We start from the raw sequence: 21,647 nt of genomic DNA, 5'->3' as shown, positions 1-21,647 counted from the left end.
TCTGTCCACCTCAGTAGCAGGGTCAGGATCACGGGAACAAGCTGCCTGCATTCAGCCCTGGGCAGATTCTGAGAGGCAAAGTCCTGATGCATTGATGTAAGGGGGGGGGGTGTTCAGGGAGAGACAGGAGGACAAGAGCCCAGATGGCGATTTCCTGTGTATCCATCTGCCTTTAGGGGCAGTGGGCTAGGCACTAGGCATTCTCTTACCCATTCTCTTACACTACCCATTTTAGAAAATGAGATTCCGAGGCTTAGGATAGATTAGTAACCTGTTCAAAGTTACCTGGCTGGAAGATGGTGGGGCCTGAATTCAGCCTAACACTAGGATTTTGTAAATCCATCTATTTATACATGGATGCTTGGAGTCATAATCTCTGTGTAATATCTACTATGATTATTTCTGATAGAGATAGGGGAAAATCATTTAACTTTTAATTCTTCATCCAGCCAGCCTAACCCTAGGATTCTGTAAATCAACCACTTTTCAATTTCTTAGGAGCAAAGCAATCAAGGCAATCAGAGGCAGCTCTGAGGAGTCATATGAAGTCTACCCAGATACAGTGTTACTTCCTGAACACAATCATCCTAGGAAAGCAGCCCTCCAAAAGGGCAGGGAAGAGGAATCCAATTGTAGGTGTTTCTAGGTGTTGGTTGGGGATTGGTTCCAGGATTCCTGGATGTTCAAGTCTTTGGAAGCTTGTGTCCCTTTTATTCAATGCTGTAATTAGCATATGATTCATGTACATCTTTCATATATTTTAAATCACCTCTAGATTCTTTAATATTCACTATAACACAAATGCTATTTAAAAAATTTTTTAGTTGTAGTTGGACACAACACCTTTATTTTATTTATTTATTCTTATGTGGTACTGAGGATCAAACTCAGCACCTCGTACTAGCTAGGTGAGCACTCTACCGCTAAGCCACAACCCCAGCCCCAACATAAATGCTATTTAAATAGTTGTTATGCTATGTAACTCATTCATCCTAATGCCAGCCCCATGTGGTGGGCTATACAAGCACCTCAATTAAATAGATGGGGACACTATGGAGGTCTGAAGTAAAGTCCTTGGTTACAGTTTGAAACTCTGGCAGCTTGGTCCAGAGTCATTGTTTTTAATCATGGTCAAACGTACTTGGGAATACCCTTTGGGAAAAAAAAAACTCTACTCATTTGCAAATGTACATATTTGTTAATATGCTCGGGCCGCGTGCTCGGGCCGCGTGCGCGCGCGCGCGCACACACACACACACACACACACACACACACACACACACACACACCCTTTCCCAAGATGGTGGCTTGTAACAGGTCAAGAAATTGCTTTTCTCCTGGGACACAAAGCCTATGAAAGAATGATTCCTCATTGGGCAGTTTGGGCAAGGTGTTACTGAGACAAGGCTGGTTTTGGAAGGGTGTCTTCTAGAAAATCTCTTCCTACTTGACTTAGAAACCTTCCTGTAACACCTGTCATGGAACCTGCTGGACATAAAACTTTGAAATCTATTTTTTTTTTTTTTGGGTACCAGGGATTGAACCCAGAGGCGCTTAACCACCAAGACATATCCCCAAGCCCTTTTTAATATTTTATTAGAGACAAGCTCTCGCTGAGTTGCTTAGGGCCTCGATAAATTGCTGAAGCTGGGTTATGAACTCCTGATCCTCTTGTCTCAGCCTCCCAAGTCTCTGGGATTACAGAAATCCATTATTCTAAACATTCTTCTTAAACTGAAGTTTTGGAAACTCTTAAAATCTTTAAAACTCTTTCCTGTAATTACAGCACTTATACAATTCATTGATAAAATATTTTATTGATTAAATTTCTGAGCATCCAAACTGTGCCAAGCACTGTGCTAGGCACTGGGATACAGCAGTGAAGATAAGGTTCTGGCTTTCAGGAAGTACTGTGCTGGCAGAGAGAACACAATGAACGGACAATTACAGCACCCTATAACCCAGGCCATGAGGGAGACACAGAGGGCCCTGGGTGATTAAATTTCACTGGCTACAGGAGGCTGCCCACAGTCTATAAGAGCATTTTCTGCACAGTAGGAGTTCTGAAAACCTTTACAGCTTTGATACACTGTCAGCCACACTGGGATTTAAAGAAGCAGAAGGAATTAGTCAAGGGAAGGGAGGGCCTGCGGATGGGTGTTTTCTGGGCAAAGGAAAAAGACAGAAAAGAGAGCACAAGAGGAAAATCATTCTGCAAAGTGGACAGCATACTTCAGGAGGCAAGGCCTAAGGTAGAAAGACCATCAGAGACCTTTCATGAAGTCCAGGTGGGAGGAAGGGTTGGATTGGGGAAGTTAATAAGAACAGATGGGAGAGAGAATGTCTAAGATGATTTTCAATTTTTCGTTTAGGTTTAGCCTCCAATGTCCAGGGTATTCATTTTGTTTTTAATAAGATGATGATGAGGAGGACAGGTTTTCCCATCCCCTGGTGTGAACCTGAGTATGGAACAGGGGATAATGCACATTTACTCCAGCCTTTATTGTTGATGGTGACCAAGGTTCCCGAGGAAAGGGGGAAGCTTTAGTCTGATGTAGGACAGGTTTCGCTAGGGGCTCTAGGGTCATATCTCCTTTTCTATGTTCCTCACAACCTCGCGATTTTACAGAGATCAGAGCCAGGTACTCTGTCCAGTAGGTGAACGTGAGGCCCAAGCCCCAAGTTCACTTGCTGGGCAAGGTGAGCCAAACCAGGTAGCCCAGGAATATCCAGGATTCGGGAAAGGCCACCGTGCACTATCTGGAGCCTGTTGAGTGGCTAACATCTTCTGGCATCCTCGGGAAGGGATTGCATTAAGATTTTTCTCTCTCCTAAAAAAAGTTCCTGTCTCCCCCTGCTGCCAGCCACAAGCCTCCCTAAGCAGACCACGTGTCGCAGGTACAACGTTTTTTGGCTCTTCGCCTCCCCCGTTCAGTTCCCCCTTCCTCTCCGCCTTAGGTGGCAGGAAAATCCTTTACCTTCGACCAATCCCACCGACGCCGAGCCGCGCGCGCGCGCCAACTAGAGCTCCTTCAGTGCACATCATTGGCCACCTCCACCTATACAGGGTGACAGGCAGCTTCAAGGACCTATTGCAGAAGGAGGCGGAGGCCGCTTGGCCCTCCCAAAGCTGCTTTGTTAGGGGATCCCTCGCTGTTCCCGGGTCGCCGCGCCCCCTCAGTCTTTCCGCGGTCTCTCCAGATTGCGCCGCCAGAGCCTGGTTGGAAGGTATCCCGGAGCGCGGAAGGCCAGCATCCGTCTAACCACTGGCCGGGGCCGGGACGCAGCTCAGGTACCCCGCGTGCGCCTGTTGTCACTCTCAGTCCAACTCCGAACGCCCCGCTCCCGTATCCGCCGTTTCTGATTGGCTGGACAGAGGCGGAGCGATTGTCAGGAGGCCCAATCGGAACTCGGTTTCCCACGGGCTCCCGCGGCCCCGCCCCCGAAGCCGCCGGCAGAGGCGCCCTGACAGCTCCCATTGGCAGACCTCGAGCGGGCCCGAGCGCGGCCGGGCAGAGCAGCGCCGCCGCCGTCGGGCGCGCAGCTCTGCAGCTCGGCGAACGCTTCGGCGCCCGCAGCCCCAGGGGCCCGGCGGTCCCGCATTGTGCCTGGTAGGGTCGCGGAGATCCGGGAGGAGCGTCGCAGGTGAGCACTGCGCGCCTGGGGGCTGCGGGCCGACTGGCCAGAGCCACCCCGAGGGGTGGCGATGAGGATGCCCTGAGCCGCTGTGCCCGTGACGGGCACGTCCTGACCCCAGTCTCCCGCACACTGGGGCTCCCGGCGGGTCCTAGCTCCCCCCGATCGGGCTTTACTCGTATTGTTGTCGTATGCATACGCTTGGGAGGTGGGGTGATCTGGGGAGGGAAGGTAAGGGAAGATATCTGTAGCGCGAAGGAGGGTCCCGGAGGGACGGGAGACAGCGGAGACCAGGCGCCCGGCGCCGAATGGATGTGACAGTGTCCAGGCGTTGGCATTCGGTCTTCCTGGCAGCAGGAGGTCAGCGCTGATCTGCGGCGACGGCATCACTGTGTATTTATCGGCTGATTTTTTCTATCAACTTCGGGGAGGGCATACGCGTGTGTGCCCGTGTCTATGTGTGTGTGTGTCGCGGTCCCTGACTTGGACACTTAAGGGCCTGGCTTTTTGGCATCGCTGGTAGGGAGCACATTCTGGCCATCCGTGCCACGATCGGGGCCAGGCATACTGGACAGAGAGCCAGGGTCCGGCACACAGAGTGGGGGACCCGCGGTGGGCCAGGGAGGGGGCATTTAAAGTGGAATCCTGCGGGTGTGCAGACAATGACTTGTCGGGGCCGCGGGGGTCCCGAAGACTCTGCGTTGGGTCCCCGCGTCGTATCCCTTCCCCGCCTCGCCCTCCGCCGCTCCGATGCCGCTGAACCGCGCGGCTCGCCCCCCGGCTGGGGACCCGCGTGGGCCCCGCTTTTGTTTACAGACCTCGCCATTGGGCGAGAGCTGTGCGCTGCTCTCCCCCTGCCCTGGCTGCCGCTGCGAGCCCCCTCCAAGTGAGGAGAAGTTGGTGCGCGCTGTCAGGTGACGCCCCCTCCCCCATTCTCCCCCCAGCTCTTGCTTCAGGGAAAAGACACCGACTTCGCGCCCAGCCACCGCCTCGCCCCGTGCACTCAAGTCCCCTACACCCATAGGCTCTGGTGTCCTGGGACCTCAGGATGACCGCCGTCGGGTCGCTGACCTGGCCATGCTCATTCCTTTCCTGTCCCATCCTCTGGTCTTCCTCCTCTGGGTTCAGGTTGTCTTCGAGCCTGCCTTTTTCTCCGTGTCGGCAGATTTTGAAGGACGCGCAGATTTTGAAGGAGCCCTTGGGAACAGTGTGCGATCCGATCCGTGCCTACTACAGTGGTACCCACGCGGCTCCGTGCAGCAGCTGTGAGGCATCCTGGAGTCAGAGTGGATGGGATCGGGTTACCCGTGCTTGCTGACTTGGCGCACCCTTGGAGCTACAGCAGAGGATGAGAACCTGGGCTTGAGGTCAAACAAAGTAGGGTGCCAGTACCTGCTCCATGTCACAGGCTAGGTGATCCTAGCCAAGCTACTTAATCTCCTGAAGTCTCAGTTTGTTCCTCTGTAAAGTGGGGATAATGAGTATCCTTAGGGGATATAAATGAACTGCATGGCACAGAACTGCCTCATAGGAAGTGCAGGAGTTGCTTCTCTGTTAGAGAAAATCTGTTATAGAGAATGGCTTCGTGTCTTCCCTTTTCTGTGTTCTCCAGTCTTCTAGCTCCTATTTTATTTTATTTTAAAAGGCATCAAACACTGTTTTCGGTCTCAAGCAGGACTTGTTTTACTTGGCCTTTGACTGATTTTACTTATCTAATCACTTGCAGCTCCTTTTTTAAGTGTTTGGATTTCCACTGGGTTTTACTTGTTTCTTCTTCCTGCTTCCTCAAGATGGTGTGAGGCCCAAGACCAGGGCTTGGAGGAGGAAGAATTCTCCAGGTGGGAATAGGTGGCTGGGGAACCACTGGCTGCTGCAGAGTGATAAGGTCCAGTATGGAGGGAGGTTTGAACAAAGAGAGGTGAAATTTAAGCTGTTTTGTAGCAGAAAAGTTTGCTAAATCACTGGGTTCCAGAATAGGCTCTTTTGTACCTCAAAGAGCTCAGAAGGAAGAGTGCCTTTGAGTGGTAAACAGGGAAGTTGCTAAGTAATTATCTTTGAATGGAGGGGAAATAAACTTAAGGAGGAGGCTGTTGACTAAGCTGGGAAGGTAGATAGGGAGAATTGATTTCATTGAGTGTCTTCCAAAATGTTGTTAATGTGTTTTGACGTGGATTTCCTCTCTTCTACTTTTGCGTTGCTCATTTTCTTTAGGAAAAAGAGAAGACAGTTTCATATTGGGTGGAGGACCTCAAAACACCACACACAATCTGACAAATAGTTAAGAGAGACAATCTCAGGCTTGTTGACAGACCAAGATATTATTGAAGAAACGTTTCCTGTTTTAACACCCTTTTGCCTGATGGGGTAAATTATTGAGCCAGGTCCAACACCACATCCATTAAACGTGGACCTCAGAGATCTTTGCCAGCCCAAACAAGCAAGCAAACAAGCAAACAGACGAAAACTCCAGGCAAGGAACTTGCAGTCTGTCCAGTGATTGCAGAAGTCTCCAGGAACTGGTCCCCATCCCTGCAGTCCGCTGGGCCCAACTCAGGCACCCAGGCAGAGGCTGATGGCTGGAAGTGCCCCCTATGCTGTTGAGGTGGAATGGGCCTGTAGCATATTGCTGTGTATCAATTGATAAATGTGGTAATCTATTTAAATTCCACTCCCAGAAATGATTCCTATCCTTCCCGCCCTTGTGCTGGGAATTCTCTGGCCCTTGGGGATGTTGAAGGCCTCCTGCCCCCCCCCTCCCAATCTGGGGATCAAATCAGTTGGGGGCCTAAACTTAAAAGGGAGCGAGTGGTTAGGAAATCTCATTAGCTGACAATCTGACTACACTCTAATGCCCTTCCAAAGAGCTGGGACAAAGACCTCCTCCTCCTCTTCAGTTCTCTTTTCCCCACCCCCCTCTAAACCAGAAAGGAATAGCAGACTTGATCTGCTTTCCTCTCCCTAAAATTCCTGCCATTCTGGAGCACCTGTGAAGGCCTTGCTGCGGGCCTACTAGGTGTGCCTGTTAACAGTTCCACTTTTCTATCTGCAAGGAGCTTACTAACAAGAATCATTTTTGGTGAGGGGTGGGGTGGGTGGGGGACACAGTTTAACATTTTAAAAGTTGTGCAGTACACACCTATGATTTCCCAAGTGGGGAATACAGGTGAGTGTGTAGGAATCATATGTAAGCTGTGGCTAGAAATCAGTAATGGTGGCTGGGGATGTGGCTCAAGTGGTAGTGCGCTTGCCTGGGATGCGTGCGGCCCGGGTTCGATCCTCCGCACCACATACCAACAAAGATGTTGTGTCTGCCAAGAACTAGAAAATAAATATTAAAAATTCTCTCTCTCTCTCTCTCCTCTCTCACTCTCTCTTTAAAAAAAAAAAAATTAAAAAAAAAAAAAAGAAATCAGTAATGGCAGAATGTCCTCTCCCTACCTGAGCAGTGCATAGGGCTGAGGGCTAGAAGCCAGAGGGAGAATCTGGTTCCTATGGACAATGTGCATATGCCTGTAGGGTTTCAGGACAACACAGACTCAGGCTTGTGGTTGAGAAAGATTCTTATTTTCACTATATCCAGTCATTGGGTTTCCTGTTGCAAAATGCAATTTCAATGTTTTGTGTGTGTGCATTTTCAATGGATAATACCACAACTTAGTTTAACTATATTGACTGGCTTTAATTTCAGTTCTGGACTCCAGTAGCACTTCATTCCATAAAGTAAAATAAGCATTCTAATGGTCCAAGGAAAGAAGTTTGGTTTTATAGGCAGAAAAGTGCTTAAAGAAGGCAGAAACAAAAATAAAGGTGCAGATTGGTCATGTATGCATCGACATTTTCTTTTCTAAATTGAGCAACTAGGTAGAGCGTATGTGTCTGAGTGTGTCTCTCTGTTTTTTTCCTCAATAGAGGACCAGAAAAATCAGATCTGCAAGTCCCCAGCAAACTTTTCCTATTTTTCCCAATTCCAAACTTCAGGGCTTGTATCTGTAAACATTCCATTTTCTGTAACTTCTGTGTCAAATAAAAAAATTTACTCTCATCATCGATTGGAGGTCAAGTCACTTATGTAAAAAAAAATTAAAGAGAAATAAAGGGGGTACTCAGAAATAAAGCAGTACTCAGCAGGGAACAGAGTGTTTCGAAAATAAAACAGTGTTCTAGTGTAAAAGGATACAGAATGTGAATAGTGAGGCAGTTTTCCCTTTCCATCTCTTTCCCAACCTCCGGCACCTTCCTCCACACCCCTTCACACAAGACTTTCCCTGTTCTCTGGTCTCCAGGGACCTCATTAAGAAATTCCCAAGGACTGGGACTGGGGAGTGGTGGCGGGTGGCAAAAACCTGTAATTCCAGTGACTATGGAGGTTGAGGAAGGAGAGTCACAAGTTCAAGGCCAGTCTTGGCAACTTGGCAAGAGCCTGTCTCATATCAAATAAATAAGTAAATGTAAGTAAATAAATATAAAGGGCTGGAGATGTAGCTTGGTGGTGGAGTGCCCCTGTTCAGTCTCTAGGCAGCAGACTCCAGTGCTGGTAGGTCATTCTTCTAGAAGACCTTGGAGCTTTTTTGCTAGCTGGAGAGGTTTCTCCCCCAGCTGGGCTGAGGCAGATCCCAGACACCTTGCATCCTGCTACGTGGCTGTGGAGTGGGGTCTCGGTTCATTGACAGAAGTAATGGGGGTAGGGACACAACAGTGGCATGATATGAAACTGATCGCTTGTCTGCTTTCAGAGGATGTTAAACAAAGATGATGTCTGATTGGGGAACTCTGGGAGGAAAGTTTTTTCACTTCCAAATGGGCCAAGCCCTTTGAGGCTGGGCTGGCCAGAAACCTGTCTTCCCACAAGGGGATTTTAGTGTTGTTGGGGTAGAGTGAGGGTTCCAGCCATGTAGAGAGCAACATCAAAGTATAATCTGGAAAATACTTGGTTTTCCATCTGGGAGGACTTCAAATTCATGAGAGGAGAAAAAAAAAGAGAGGGGGAGGTGTCTTTGATTTTAAAAACTCAACACCTATGTTGTTTATTCCAGTTTCTGCCCCCATAGAGCTTGATTTATTAAAGATCAAAGGAGGAGTGCAGCACCCCCACCCCCACCCCCGCTTCACGTTTTTTTCTTTCTATGGCTTCAGTTACCTGAGGTCTGAAAATATTAAATGGAAAATTCCAGAAATAAACAATGCATAAATTTTAAATAACTTTTATTAAAGCGTATGGTTATAAATGTTTGATTTTATTATTAGTTATTTTAATTTATTTGTTTTTGTGGCGCTAGGGATCAAACACAGGGCCTCACACATGCTTGGTGAGTGCTGTACCAGTGAGCAACACCTCCAGCCCCAGAGTATTAGTGATTGCTGTGAATCTCTGACTGGGCCCAATTGACGACTAACTTACACTGGAGCATAGTGTGTATAGAGGGTGAAGGGCATGATGTGGAAGGACTGGGCCTGAGAGCTCTTCCAGGCTTTGAATGGGTATGGAGTGGCGATCACACCATGGAGAGTTAGTTGCTTTTCCTTAAAAACCCCAAACCCAGTTCTGTGGCCATGGGGGAAACAGGATATCCTGCTGAAAAAGAAAAAAAAAAAAAAAAGCTGCTGTTGTAAAGCCGCCTCCAGTGGAGAGCTCTCCCCTTCTCTTCCACTTTCCCCTCCTTGGAGCTGATAACCTGGTAAACAAGGATGAGTCTACTTCCTGCTCCTGGTTCCTCTTGCCTGCTCTGCAGGGGTGATAAGGAGCCTCAGGTCAGCTCCCGGAAAGGAGGAGGTCAGGATGAGGGTGTCTGGGAGCCTTTCCTGCAGAGGTGTCAAAATGAGGAATGGAGCGGATGGGATTTCCAGCCCTTCCTGGGAAGGTGGGCCTGGACAGTGTGGTCCTGGAGGGGAGCTGGCTCTGCCTGTCCACGGAGGAGCCTGGAGGAGCCTGAAGGAGCCTTTCTTCCAGTCCCGGGTCTTCAGGTAGAGGTTATAGCCCAAGGCCTGTCCTGTCCAGGGCTGCTTCAGCTTCTGGGGGCAAGATTTCTTTGGATCTCTCTGCATCTCCTGAGCTGGGAGGGTACACTCCGCTGCATTCCAGGGGAATGATGATTTCAGGCAGGAATGTCCAGGGGAGCAGGGGACCCTGAGCTAGTTCACATTCACTCTTTGGGCTGTTTTCAGAGGCTCAGAACTGTGGGTTTATTCTCGTCATGACTTTCTCATACGGGTCTTGTTTGGGACTTGATAGGAGCCTGACCTCACTCAGTGAAGTAATATGTGTCTCCATCTCCTCCCAGGCCACAAGGATGTCCTCAGAAAGGATCCCTTTGGGGCAAGTTTAGTAGCATAGCATAAGCTTCTTGAGGTCTGGTAACTGCAGGGACTGTTTCTGTCTGGTTAGCCCCTGAGTCCTCTGGGTAGGGCCCTAGGGCCCTGGCCGGTGCCTCTTGCCTGGTGTAATTATTAATTCTTCTACCTGACTTTCTCACAGGTGCCCCACTTTGGCTTCCCGGAGTCCCCAGGGTCCCAGTTGTAATTGTCATGCCTGAGGGCAGACCCTGTGGTGCCTGTTGTGAGCTTTCCTGAGCGTGTTCACGTTGGGCCTGTGGTTTGGGGACAGTGCTCTTCAGTCTCAGATGGTCCTCCGATTCCAAGGTTGTTAGGACTTCTGAATGCTTTCTGTCGCTGTGTGGGAAGGTTTTAACCCTTCTTGTTCTCTTAGAGGCCTGACATCCATTTTCAGGCGGACTTCTTGGGAGGTATTAAATTTGTCAGCCCCCCCCCCCCCTGCTCTGTCAGTGAACTACTTACTCAACCCTTTTAAAATAATTTTATCCTGGGGACGGGGTGTCACCAAGCTACCCAGGTTATCTTCAACCCTGCCATCCCCCTGCCTCACCACCTCAGCAGAGCCCTTAGGCTTTCTGCAGGACCACTGTGTTGTCGTCATGAAACTCGGCTGGGGTTACAACTGTGCACCACCATGCCTGGCTAAACTTGTCAGTTTCACTCAAATACACTGAAGTCACAATTTCACTCAGTAGTAATGATTCGATTTGATTTTTTTTTCTGACATAAAGTATATTGTTCTTTGATAAAGATTCTTCCACTCAAGTACTGCCAAGTTTGATTTGATTCTAAAAACAATGTGCAGAGTGGTAACTCCATATCAGTATTAAGAAATTCATAGAACAGATGGGCTTATCGTGAACACTATCTTCTGTCCCCATCTTGTTTTATTCCTGCCCAGTCCTATAATCTTCAGAAACAATCATTTTGACTCAATTTTTATTTGAGTTCTTTCAGTGGTTATCTTGATGTCTCTAAAAGTTTCTATAACAACATGCTTGAGACTGAGTAACGGATAAAAAAAGACTAGAAGTTTGTGGAGCTCACTGTTCTGGAGGCTGGCAAGTCCAAGAGCATGGCACCAGCACCTGACCAGGGTCCCATGCTGCGTTATAACATGGTGGAGGGCATCACTTGGTGAGAAAGGGCGTGTTTCAGTTTAGGTTCTTCTTCTTATAAAGCCTCCATTCACATCATAGTAAACCCACCCCATGACCACATCACCTCCCCAAGGCCCCACCCCCAAATACCATCAACACATGAATGTGGGGATTAATAAGTTCCCAGCCAGTGACATTTTGGAGGGACACAGTCAGACCATAGCAGGTTCTTCTAGTCATTATTCTTCAGTCTTTATGTTATTTATAGAGACCTTTACTTCAGTTCCATCAACCTATGACTTTTGGTACCCCCTCTTTAGAATGAGAACATTGGGTCCTGAACTGCCTTTGTTCCCAACTCCCCATGTGTCTGTCATCTGTCCCAGCTGGTAACATTGTTATATCGTGTTTCTGCCATCATGATTAAATGTCCTACCCCTTGCCTATAGATTGATTTTGTTTTCATAACAGCTGTTGAGATATTCACAAACCATGAAATTTACCTCTGTTTAAATTACAGAATTCAGGGATTTTAGATATTTTTATGGAGTTATGTAAGTATCACAACCAATTTTAGAACATTTCCATCACCCTCAAAGAAAACCTGTACCCATTGGTCACTCCTTTCATTATCCCTCCTTCCAGCCTCTGATAACCACTAATATGCTTTCTGTCTCTACAAGTTTGCCTTTTCTGGATATTACACGTAAATGGAATCATATGATATATGGCCTTTTATGACTGGCTTCTTTCATTTTGTATGGATCAGTGAACCATTCCTTTTTGTGGCCAGATAACATGCACTGTGTGGACGTAATATATTTTGTTTATCCATTTATCAGTTGATGGACATTTGAGTATTTCTACCTTTTGGTTATTGTGAAAGTTGCAACTATGAACATTAGTGCACAAGTATTTGTTTGAATATCTGTTTTGTAAAAATTCTTTTTTGGGCATCTATCTAAGAGTGGAGTTGCTAGGTCATATGATAAGTCTGTTTAATCTTTTGAGGAACTGCCAGATGACTTTCCAAAATGGTGGTACCTTTCACATTTCCATCTGCAGTATATGAGAATTCCAGTTTCCCCACATCCTTGCCAACCCTTATTATATGTCTTGTTTATTATAAATGTTCTAGTTATGTGAGAAGTGATGTCTCCTTGGGGTTTTGATTTGCATTTCTCTGATAAATAATGATATTGAGCATCTTTTCATGTTCTTATTGGCTAATTGCATATTTTCTTTCATAAATGTCTGAATAGTCAGACACTTCATCCATTTTTCACTTGGATTTTGGTCATTTCATTAGTAAGTTTTAAGAATTCTTTATGTCTTTTGTTTTATTTTTTTGAGTTTTTGTGGTGCTGGGAATGCAACCCAGGGCCTTGTGCATGCTGGACAAGCATTCCACCACTGGCTTATACCACCAGCCCATCTTTATGACTTTAATCAGACATGATTTTCAAATATTTTTCTCCATTCAGTAGGTTGTCATTTTACTTTCTTGGCGATGTCCTTTGCATATTGTTTTTGAAAGCTGAAAATCAATTAAGAATGTTTACTTAGTTATAATATTTTTCACTCCATACTTAGGTGGTACATTAGATTTATATTTTGTTTTCTACAGTTCTGATGGTGTAATTAATTAAGTTACAGATTAAGTAAAGGAGTACAAGAAACATTTTTTTTTCAGTTTTACTATTTTTAAAAAAGTATTTTTTAGTTGTCAATGGCTCTTTTATTTTATTATTTATTTATTGATTGATTTATGGCACCAAGGATCAAACCCAGGGCTTCACGCATGCCACGCAAGCGCTCTACCACTGAGCCACCACTCCAGCCCCACATTTTGTTTTAGAACAACAATTTACACTTAAAAATAGAGCAGTAGTTCATTTATTTTTTTTTTAAAAAAAATAAACTCCATGAGTGGCTCAGTTATTCATTTATTTACCAAAGCTAATTGAAGGAAATACTTGCAATCAAATTTGGAAGAGACGTGTCTTTGGGTGTCAGCTTTTGGATGTTAATTTTTTTTTGCGGGGGAGGGGGCGATATTTTTGTATGGTTATATTGGGACAGGGGCTTTTAACTCTGGGCAGATTTGCTTCCAGGAGGCATTTGACAAGTTCTGGAGACATTGTTGGTTGCCACTACTGGGGAAGTCCTAGATGCCAGGGATGCTGCTAACCGTCCTGCAATGTGCAGAATGGTCCTCCAAGATAGAATGGTCTGGGGCTGGGGATGTGGCTCAAGCGGTAGCGAGGTCGCCTGGCATGTGCAGGGTGCTGGGTTCGATCCTCAGCACCACATAAAAATAAAATAAAGATGTTGTGTCCACCGAAAACTAAAAAATAAATATTAAAAAATACTCTTTCTCTCTCTTTAAAAGAAAAAAAAAGAGAATGGTCTGGTCCATAGCCAGTCGTGCTGAGGTGAGAAACCTGCATTCAAAGGAAATTAATACTATACTGTGGGGGTCCAGCCTTCTGCCTCTGAGCTGCATCCCCAACTTTGCAAATGCTGTACTATTTAAGGTCATTTATTTAAATTTCTTTACCTGGGGAAGGAGTTTATGTTTTCTAGATATTTGGAAATGAGCTTTCTTAAGGTGCTTCAGCTTTTGCTTATTATTTTAGTGAGAATTCAATTAATCAAGTACATTTTTTAGGATGGAAAGTTCTTGAAAATGAGTTCATAATTTTTTTTAAGGCATTTGGCTTCTAAGTGCTTCAGCAGGTTCTTCTGTTTAATGACCTCAGTACATTGTTGAGACTGCATCATGCAAGTATTGTGGTTAGCCCTCAAATCTATCGTGGGTAATGTCATGGAGGAGGAATATTGCTGGGTGATCATTCCTATATTGCTCCTCTTAAGCAGTTTATTAAGCATTGAAAATATTTTCAGAAAAATGTTCCAAGTGCCATGCCAGGTCTACCGTGACATTTTAGAAAAGTTTTATGACTATTAGGGTAATTATCTCATCCTGAAATCTGCGATTAGAAATTATAATTTCAATTCTACAATTATATCAATTGAACTTTAACATTTCATTGTAATTTAGAAATTTAAAACTGCGTAATTATGGTTTTCACTTAACTAAGCAATTTAACAAAGCAATTATTTCAAAATAAACCTAAAATATTCACTCTGTGTTTGTCCCTCCCCCATCCCCATAATTAATTGTTTAACTTCAGGATTGACTCTGTGCACAGCCTTGGCCCTGTGAATTCTCACCAATTTTATTAAGCAATTCAAATTATGTTAAAGGCTTATGGCAGCCTATGGCTACAATTTTAGCTTTTCAAACAGGAATACCCAATGGCCAACTCCTTTGAAAAATGGAGTCAAAACTCGATAGACTTTATTTGTCAAAGTGGTTGGTTCGTGTTAGGATTCTGGTGTTTTCTTGCCAAAGATTTTAGAGATCCCAGTTCACTGCCCGTTCTTTACCCCAGGTCAGTTAATGTAGCTTATTTAGAGGGAGAAGAGCTAGAATTATTCCTCATGGACAGCCTCTGAATTTTAATTGCAGTAATCCGTGTCTTCTCAGCCTGTGATACAGCAGTTCTGAATCCCATCCAAGTCAGGAAAAGCGAATTTATGGGCCTCCTAGCAACTAGCAACTAGCAACTAGCGCTGTAGCGTGCCTGGCCCTTATCTTTATTTCAGCACATGGAGCCATCCAATCCTTCCAGAAGTCTGGGACATAGCCCCGTAGCTGGGGCAGTCAGTGGGTATGGGGTTTGGAGGAATTGGTCCATGAGCACAAGGTATAGTCTTGGTTGCTGTGTTAGTTCCCAGGAAATTTTAATTTGGGGGTGGAGGGGGGAGAAATGGATAACTCTCAAGCAATAATAAGGTATGGTTTTTCCACTTTGGAAAAGTTCCTTTGTGCAATTCTGAAAGGGCTTTTTAGGACATGAGTTAAGTTGGCTAGCTTAGTGCCCTGGCCTATAGATGCTATGAGATGCTGTGTTTGGTGTTGCTACCTTAACATGAATAAAACCTCTCTGATCTCTAGCAGTGTTAAGATTGTTGACAGCCCTTGATTATCCAGGCCTATCTTTCCTTTTCTCAAGCATGATGTGTTTTTTTTTTTTTTTTTGTCTGTTTGATTGTTTTTTACTTATTTATTTATTTTGCTTGTTGGTTGGCTTGGTTTTTCATTCTCTTCCTCTGGGTGATTCTTTAGAAATAGCCTATCAACATGGTTTGTTTTTTTAAAAAAAATTCATTCTGAACTATTTCTCTTCATTACATCAAATATATGCCAATATTTTCCAAGTGTTTTTTAAGTGTTGAGATTAAGTGTGGCTCTTTTTTTTTTCCTGAGTAATTTTCTCTAACTTTGAAAGATTGTATAATGAATAAAATGAGTTTTAGTTTCATAACGAAAAAAAATCGCATTCATCAGGGTATCCTTGGGTAAGTGGTAACTAGTGGAAACCTAAGGCTGCCAAGTTATATTTTCTTGTTTTGTAATCCACTTACACGTGGGGATTAATAGCAAAGTGCTCCTCTCAACAATAAGAACCTCAGGAAGAATTACGAATATGTGGATGCTTTAGAATGAACAAAGATGAGAAAGCCCCCGGAGGTGGGCAGCAAAGGAGCCCCATGATTAGATCTCAATGGCAGGATTAGCCCCATTGATGGATCCATTCAGACGGGGATTGAACTGAGGCCCTCAGCATCAGAGTAGATTGACCTTGGAGAGCTCACTGCCTCCCTTTCTTCCCTCCCCTTTCTCTCACACACTGGTCCTATATCCACCGTTCAGTCATGGTTGGGCCTCCTGAGCACAGTTTTTCTCCAGGATTGCCTACTGGCTCATGCACGGCTCTGTCCCTCCTGAAGATACTAGAATACTGATAATTTTCAAGTCCAACTTAATTCATGTCTGTTTTGGTTCCCTAGGGCTGCTGTCATAGGGTGCCACGAGCCGGGAGATTTAAGACAACAGAAATTTATTCTCTTCAAACTCTGGAGGCTTGAAGTCTGAAATCACAGTGTGGGCAAGGCCCGGTTCCTTCCAAGGCTCTAGGGAAAATTCTTCTCTTGCCTCTTTGAGCTTCTGGCAGCCCCAAGGGCTCCTTATCTTGTGACACTCTTGCGTGGATCCTTGTCTTCCTCAGATAACAGTCTTCTCCTTTAAGTCTGTTTCCCAATTTCCTTTCTCTTACAAAGATGCCCATCACTGGCTTGGGCAGTCTGAGTCAATATGACCCCATCTTGTTGCATCTGAGAGGAGCCAATTTACAGAGAAGTTGACAACTACAGGTGCTGTGTGGGGGGCGGGATTTTAGGATTTCCACATAACTTTTTTTGAGCCATAATTTCACCCCAAATTATGTCCAACCCCTCTGTTAGACTGCCTGTTTAAGTAAATTGAGGACATGGGACAGAGATATGTTTAGTTTACACTAATGTCACAGATGGAGTTTCCAGAGAGGGGAATTGTTTTATTTGGCTATTTTATGACTGTGATCAAAAGACTTGACAAGAACAATTTTAGAAGAGGAAACACTTATATGGCACTCAGGGTTTCAGAGGTCTTGGCTGACTTCATTGCTCTGGGCTCGAGGCGAGGCAGAACATCATGGTGGAAAGATGTGCGGGAGGAAAGCAGCTCTGGACATGACAGTCAGGAAGGAGAGAGACAGAGAGAGCGTGGGAGGGAGTGCTCTACTTACCAGGCCCAAGATATAGACCCCAAAGGTGCGCCTTCAGTGACCTGCCTCCTCCAGACACTCCCTACCTGCCTATGGTTACCTCCCAGTTAATCCCCATCAGTGGACTGATGCACTGATAGGGTTAAGGCTCTCATAACCCGACCATTTCACTTTAAACTTTCTTGCACTGTCTTATACATGAGCTTTTGGGGGACACCTCATATCTAAACCACAACGGTGACCCTGCTTAGGCCAAGTGGGGTCCTTGGCATGTATGATGGAAAAGCATGTCAGTATGTGTCAGAGACACTGGCAGATTTATTTAAGACAGAAAATACACATTCAAGGGAGAATATGGGCAGTGTCAAGGGAGAAATGTCTTTTGGGGTAAAGTAAGAAATAATCATCTGAGGGAGAAGGCAGTCCATCTCAGAGGGGCAGAGAGCAACCCTTTGGTGCGGGATGTTAATATTTATAGAGGGACAGTTGCTAGGGGCTGCCCTCGAGGGAAGTCAGGGCAGAAGTACACAATTTCACATCAGTTTTCCTGGGGCTTGCGGAGTACCTTCATGAGACTTTTTGTAGGCAAGGATGTGGGTCAAGGGCCCTGGCCAAGGGCACAGGCTAAGGACTTGTGTCGGGTTGATCACAAAGGCTTCTTTTGCATTCCAGTGGCTCATGGGCACTCCTCTTTGGAGACTCAATCTTTTTTTTTTTTTTTCTGTATTTCCCCCACCCATTTCTATCTCAGACCTACTGGTTGGAAGAAAGTTCCTCTTAGTTGCTGGTGAGCAGCCTCCAAGCCAGGGTGAATTTGGTCTTCCAGCAGGAGCCAAAACGAGGCAGCATGCAGCTCTGAGGGGGAAATGGGTGGGCGGGCAAGCAGCTAAGCGACAGGCAGTTTAGAATGAGCAGATAAATAGCAGAAAACTAAGGAGAACTTCGAGGACATTACACCAACATGCCTTTGATTGCAGGGTGAGCCTTGGTGGACCCAGGCTTTTTTCAAGGTTATGGAGGCTTGGTGCTGAGAGGCCAGAACCAAATTGCAGATGGCTCAGAAGATCTGCAAACCGAAAGTCTCTGGGTAGAAAATAATGGAGGATCTGATCTATAATAATAAGGGCTGGGGGGCAGGTTTAAATGGTGGAGGCTGATCCCAACTTCAAGGGGAATAAATATAAGTTGGTTAAAAGGTAGGAATATTCTACAGTATCTGTTTATAAGCAGACAGAAGGATGATGGAGATTTTCATGGCCAGGGGGTGATTTGAGAGCAAGTGGCTGGGTAAAGTGTTGAGGGAACAGTAATAACTGCGTGTGACTACAGAGGCAGGGATGATGGGGAGGATGGGGGGGGTGGGGGGAGTGGGGGGTGGGCCTGGTTGTAGGGATGAGAGCAAATTGCTCATTGAGATCTGATAAGCGATCAGGCTTCTGCCTGACATTCCCAGACTCTTTTTCTGGTCAGCAGGAACTGTGGCACTGAACACTTCTAAAAGATTTTGGGCTGCAAATGAATCAGCTTACTCTTTTAAATGCATTTTAAACAATGGTGTGGTTTGGTAAGAACAATGAATGGTGTTTAAAAGCAGACATATACATGCTGATGGGAATGCAGTGGTTGTTTCTGGTTTTCTTTGTTCATCCATATCTGTGTTTTTCATGGCCTTTTTACACATTTGTAACACTTGCATAGATGCAATTTAGTACTTTGTTTCTTTTCACTTAAACAGTGCACCATTACCATGTACTATGTAGCCACTTCCTCCTCATACTTGGACCCAGAGGGAGTAAAACTTGGATTCCACATTTGTGAGACAGTGAGATGGAAACACATTGCGGCCAAGGTCCTTTCTAGCTCCCCTAATCCTATGCCTTTGATTTTTAGGAACCAAATCTTTTTTTTTTTTTTTTTTTTAAAGAGAGAGTGAGAGAGAGGGACAGAGAGAGAGAGAGAGAGAGAGAATTTTAACATTTATTTATTTTTTCTTAGTTCTCGGCGGACACAACATCTTTGTTGGTATATGGTGCTGCTGAGGATCGAACCCGGGCCGCACGCATGCTAGGCGAGCGCGCTACCGCTTGAGCCACCTCCCCAGCCCAAGGAACCAAATCTTAAGAGGTGAATAGGATGCAGTGTTAAGTGATTGTCAGATGCACACACCGGGGAATTGTAGGTATTCTGTTGAGGCTGGATTTGAAGTATCTTTTGTCACCTTTCCCTGCCCTTCCACTGTGATTGGCTTTAGCTGGGGATTTTAGGGTTGGAAGGATTGATAAGCCCCTCTCCACTGCAGAAGGAGATTCCTTTCTGACATGGGGGCTGAGGACTGTCACCTGAGGCTGTGTTTTGGCTCCCACTGTGGAGTGGAGGGAGGAGCTGAAGCCAGAGCTGGAGGGTCTAGGTTCTGGTGCTGGAGGTGCCAGGAGATGAGCTGACTTGGGCCAGGCCACCTGCCCTTTCCCTGGCTAGTCCTCTCAGGTCTGTGCAGTGATGCGGAGGGAGTGGCCCCCACTTTCAGGCTGTACGAATGACTTGAGGTGCACTTGGGCTGGGCTTTCTTAAGACTAAAGGAGCCTAACAAAGCCAGTCTGAAGAGGCTGATACTGGATGCCCTTGATCTTGGTTGAACAAGTGAATTGTTAGAAAGTGTCGTCCCATCTCCCTCTCCTCATCTCCCATGGAGATCTATCTCCCTGACTCCTTCCACCTGATTCTGTGCTGACTGCCCTATGGAATGGCATAGAAGTCAGCTCCCCAATGCCCCATAAGGCTTTGCAGCTGGCCGCCATGATTCCGACGATTGAACTCCGATGGCCCTTTTCAAGGGAAACTTCACTCCTTCACCTGGCCTTTGTGTGATGTGGAATCTTTAAATCTGTGAACACCCAAATTAACATTTCAGTTTTGGCGTAGGAAGGTGTCATGGGCCAAATTGTGAACCCCTCAAATTGATGTGTTGAAGTCCTAAACTCTAGTACTGCAGAACAGGTCTGCATTTACATATGGAGATAGTTTTTTTTTTTTTTTTTTTTTGAGATATTGTGAATTGAACCTAGGGTACGCTATAACTGAACTACATCCCCAGTCCTTTTATTTTATTTGGGTCCTCTGGAACTCAGGGGCACTCGGCCCTCAGTCACATTCCCCATCCCTATTTTGTATTTTATTTAGAGTCAAGGTATCACTGAGTTGCTTAGTGCCTCGCTGTTGCTGAGGCTTTGAACTTGCCATCTTCCAGTTTCAGCCTCCCAAGCCGCTGGGATTACAGGTGTGCGCCACTGCACCTGGTAAGTCCTTTTATTTTTGAGACAGGGTCTCTCTAATTTGCTGAAGCTGGCCTCGAACTTGTGATTATCTTGCCTCAGCCTCCTGAGTTGCTGGGATAACACTTGTGCCCCACTGTGCCTGGTAATTATTATACTTTTCTTATTGAAAATTTTTTAGGGGAAAATTATGAGACTAGAAGGTCAAATGCTGGCCTTCATTTTATACTTTCTTCTGTGCAAAGAATGAGGAGTCATTTCCTTAAGGAAATAAATGGATACTTGGATAAGGGGTGTTTATGATTACAGCCATCATACTGGTTGCCTTTGATCGATTGATCCTACCCTTTGTGCAGGGCCTTTTGGATACTTTACAGATGTGATTATTGGACATCCTCCAAAGGATACCCATATCCCATTTTTGTAGGTAAGAAAGTGGAGAAGCAGAGAGATTAGGTGGCGTCCCTGAGGTCGTACAACCTGGATATGATAAAATGCACACACATCATCCTGTGAGAGCATGTGGGTGGTCCTGGGGCAGGAATGGGCTGCCCCTCCCCCACTGGGTCTCTGTCAAGGCCACTTAAGTTCCTAAGCCCCTCTCATTCCATGTGCTGCGTAGCCCCATGTGGCCACGTGACTCTGCTCCACGGAGCAGACTGTTTATTATAGAATAACTAACCCATTCTCTTTTTTTCCTCTCATTTAATGTGATCCAATAGCTCAGAGTACTCTGTCAGAGGTATTTTATTTAGGCGAGACCATTTAAGAATGGAAGAAATTTCCTGTTGAGAGATTTTATATATGTGGTGTGTGTGTGCTCATGGAGGCAAATGGATGTTTAAGTGTGTGTGAGGCGAAGGAGAGCAGACTCCGGAAGTCTGGGGACCACTTAGGTCTGTAACCCTCACTCTCACACCAGCTGTCCAGCTCCGCAAGGCCTTCTGGGTTTCCATTTATGGGGCCTCTTTACTGTTATGACACCTGTTTAAATCTGGCATTTCCATTACGGGGAGTTGGAGTAGGTGGCGGGAACAAGCATCCCGGGCAGGGACGACGTGTGCAGGCTGCTGCACCAAGACATGCTGCCCCTCCTTTTGCTGCTGCTTGTGGAAAATCCACTTTTGGCCTTTTGTTTCAGGCAGAAACACATAAAAATGTTTTCAGGGACCTCCACCCTCTCCGGCTTGTGGCTCAGATTTCAGCCTTTGACACTGGGACAGAATCTTTGGAAACCAAGGCAGCACTCGTGAAAATATTGTTGTAGCCACGCTGCTTTTGGAAAAACAAAGATCTTGGAAAGCATGTTGTGTAGAATTTGTTCCATGAAATCACAGGATGTTAAACTTGCATGGTGACAGAGGTTGGTGTCCCATTCCTTAGAAAAATCTATATCCCCAGCAGGAGAGTTTTGTCCTGAATGGGGCAATATTATCTCTATTGCATAGACATGCTGGATACCTGCATTGGGCACATTTATTTGCTTTTAAAAATATTGATATTAAATTAACGGACATATGGAAAAGCATACATTATTGTAAGCGTACAGTTTGATGAATTCTTACAGAGCGCACCTGTGGAGCAAGATCCAGAAGCAGAACATGCTGCAACCCCAGGAACTTTCCCATCAGCACCTC

At 45.7% G+C, this 21,647-nt stretch overlaps 1 protein-coding gene across 3 annotated transcripts in view; it reads left to right on the top strand.

Moving 5' to 3' along the window:
- The first annotated feature begins 3,514 nt into the window (after window positions 1-3,514).
- Tiam1 (TIAM Rac1 associated GEF 1) overlaps window positions 3,515-21,647 on the top strand; it is a 359,774-nt gene continuing 341,641 nt past the window's right edge. For 2 of the 3 annotated variants that reach the window (XM_078044523.1, XM_078044519.1), the window contains exon 1: window positions 3,515-3,645. The gene's annotated coding sequence lies outside the window, so the exon portion shown is untranslated. The remainder of the gene's footprint in view (window positions 3,646-21,647) is intronic. The other variant, XM_078044520.1, reaches the window with a different exon arrangement.

Source organism: Ictidomys tridecemlineatus, chromosome 3 (genome assembly GCF_052094955.1).
Source record: "Ictidomys tridecemlineatus isolate mIctTri1 chromosome 3, mIctTri1.hap1, whole genome shotgun sequence".
Taxonomy (NCBI): Eukaryota; Metazoa; Chordata; class Mammalia; order Rodentia; family Sciuridae; genus Ictidomys; species Ictidomys tridecemlineatus.
Note: the sequence above shows the minus strand (reverse complement) of the source record. Positions and strands in the feature narration are given on the sequence as shown.